Source organism: Trachurus japonicus, chromosome 1, assembly GCF_045865225.1.
Source record: "Trachurus japonicus isolate A0001 chromosome 1, Traja_1.0".
Taxonomy (NCBI): Eukaryota; Metazoa; Chordata; class Actinopteri; order Carangiformes; family Carangidae; genus Trachurus; species Trachurus japonicus.
In genome coordinates, this window is record NC_140907.1 from 39423193 (window position 1) to 39426596 (window position 3404).

A 3404-nucleotide genomic window follows, 5' to 3' on the forward strand; every position below is an offset into this window, starting at 1 on the left:
AGAGTAGAGTTTAATTAATTAGCGAATGCAAAGTCTTTCAGCCAAGCAGTTAGGGTTAGGAGCAGGACCACCAGGTGGAGCAGGACCTCTGGATGGAGCAGGACCACCGGATGGAGCAGGACCACCAGGTGGAGCAGGACCACCAGGTGGAGCAGGACCTCTGGATGGAGCAGGACCACCGGATGGAGCAGGACCACCAGGTGGAGCAGGACCACTAGGTGGAGCAGGACCTCTGGATGGAGTAGGACCACCGGATGGAGCAGGACCTCTGGATGGAGCAGGACCACCGGATGGAGCAGGACCACCAGGTGGAGCAGGGCCGCCAGATGGAGCAGGGCCACCAGGTGGAGCAGGACCGCCGGATGGAGCAGGACCGCCGGATGGAGCAGGACCTCTGGATGGAGCAGGACCTCTGGATGGAGCAGGGCCACCGGGTGGAGCAGGACCTCTGGATGGAGCAGGGCCACCGGGTGGAGCAGGGCCCCTGGGTGGAGCAGGGCCTCTGGCTGGAGCAGGACCACCAGATGGAGCAGGACCACCAGATGGAGCAGGACCACCAGGTGGAGCAGGACCGCCAGGTGGAGCAGGACCGATGGTGAAGTGGATGATCCAGGCCGTCCAGAATGGCCTCCTCCATCCTCAGTGCTCATCTCTCCACCACACCCCCCAGTGAGTCCATCAGGGAAACATGACTGAAGTCTGTCGTCATTAAAGGTGCCTCAGGATGTTTAGTCTGTATCCTAGCAACAACTTCATGGAGAACTTCAGATGGAACTTAAGCAGTTGCCATTGGGTGGGATGTACACACGTGTTGTTATGATTCGAAAAAATAAAATGTCTACTTTCTGAGTCTTCACCAATGTCTCCAGCTCTTCATCACTCTTGTTGGGCAGAGAGTTGATATTTCCAATGATGACTGACCACAGAAAGGACTGATAGGACATCTCCACCTCCCAGCCTTTAACTTTGCACCAGCAGCAGCACGACAACCACCACAAAAGCACCGCTTCATCTCAGCTGGGACAGGATGGCGTCCAGCGCCGTAACGTAACCGTGCTGGGCCCCCCCGCGGCCGTCCGCCGCGGATGACGGCGGCGGCGATGGCGGGGGCGGGGGGGGCTTGACGGCGGCAACAACTCAGCAGAACAATCCTGCCTAGGAGCTGTCCATGGTTACTTAACCAAAAGTCTCTTGAAATATCAAACAAAGAAGAGAACTATGGACTGTGGAAGCTTGAATGGCCAAAATACAGAAGTTATCATGACGTGAACCATATGTTGCGGTGTGTGTAAAAAAAAAAAAATTAAAAAAAGGCCGTTGATTCGGTGGAAACCCGGCTTAACGGGGGCTGCGGGGGTATACTTTATGGCCCAGATGGCGTCCTCCAGATCTGTTCATTTTCAATGAAAAAGCTCATCTCTGAAGAATCTCTTCTCTCCACAGAAGCATCCATCAGTCAGACTCAATTTCCCTACGGGGACAAATAAATTACTACTACTACAGTAGATGACAAAAAACACAACAAAAATAAAGCAAATGTTGAGTAAAAACTCAGAGCTACCAGACATTGCTGCTCCCAGTTGAAGCGCATGTTCCGGAGCATTCATCAAGAGTTGGAGAACATCTAAAGGCTTCAGCTTCACTGACTTCTCTTCCCCATGTGTAAGTGACATGATCTCATATATTTCCATGTTTCTAGTTTCCAGTGAGCTCAGTTACTACTCGTTACTGTCATTTGAAGCACCAAGCAGCATTAGACAATGAAGAAGCAGCAGCTGCAGTTCATCTCCTGACCACTAGAGTGAGTCTCCAACAATAAGTCAGTCTCACAGTCATTTAAATAAACAGGTTGTATATTACAGCCTGGTTCAGAAACAGATTTGACCTGTTCGGTAAATTTCCTCCTTCATGATGACTGTATGGGTGTGAATTTTTATGTAGGTCATTCTTTTCAGCTTTATCAAGTCTTAAAGGGATAGTTCAGCCAAAATTCAAATTTCACTCATTATCTACTCCCCCTCATGTGGACTAAGGGCTGGGAGAAGTTTCAGAGTCCTCCGTGGCTTCTCTGAGTTACAGGGGGTCTCGGTGTAGCAGTGCATGTCCATATAACGGTTGCAAATGGATACCAACTGTCTTCGTAACAAAAAGACACACCAAAAAACATCCAAATACCTCCATGCTGCTCGTATGTAATGTCCGTCTTGTATTGAAGCCCCGAAATGCGAAATTGTTCTGTCCAAATTGGACGGACCAGGAAGAGGACGAAGAAGCTTTTCTGTAGAATTCTTTATCTTAACTGTGTAGTATTTTATCCACATCATGCTCTTTCACAACACTAACCAAGTCAGGTTTGTGTCTCACAAATATAAATGGCTTGTTTCTGTTTATGGTCAATGCAATGAATAAACATAACAACTGTTCCAACACACTGACTGACGCTGGTCATTGCTTCATTGGGTTTAGACACTAGATGTAGACTTGGGCTTTATCCAGACTTGGCGCTTTTGGAGCAGTTGTTCTGAAACGGGGAGCGTTTCACCCCAAAGATCGGTTTGTTTGGGCATATGTGAACACAGCAATCGTGCTCGGATGCGTAATAAAACAAACGGGCCGAGATCGCCAAGAAGGAGTTGTTTTGGCTCGCCTCCATTGGAGCTCTAGCAGTTTGTTTGCAGTGAGAACGTAATCGACTCAGCAACCGGCACCTTTATTTTTGTTTTTCCCGGGTAATCTCCTCCTCCTTCCAGTTAAGAGAGAACAGTTGGTTTGCACATGGCATTTATTTACAACTGTTATAGTGTGAACACAAATGACCCAAAAGAAAATGCAGCAATTGAATCGGTTTAGCCCCTTAATCGGAACAAAGCAAACGAGTCACAGGATTGAATACACCCTTGGTTTGGGTTTAGACAGGATCCTGATTGTTTGGTTGACACTCCTAGTTTAGTTTAGTTTATTAGTTTAATAAGGGACAATGTGCAATTACATTAATCATTTAAAGGAAAAAATGAAAAGATGGTTGCACCAGATTTAGCTCCCAGCTAATTTCCATCTGTAGTCCCTACACATAACATAAAAGTGATAAAATACACAGAATACAAGCTACTATACAAAGATGAGGCATAAACAGACACAGTTAGACAATGGACAACACTTAGACAACAACATGTATGAGGTAGGCAAAGTGCAAAGTGCTTATAGCAGCAAGATGTTGATTGTCACATACTGTATGTGTGGTGGACAATCAGTACAGTCACTGTAGTGGACAAAGTGCAAAGTGCTCATAGCAGCATGATTATTCATAGTATTGATAGTAATAAATAAAGTAATAATAAAGGTAAAACATGAAAGTGGCAACAGTGGCAGATGTAATACCAACGATGGTAATTCTCAGTTACAAA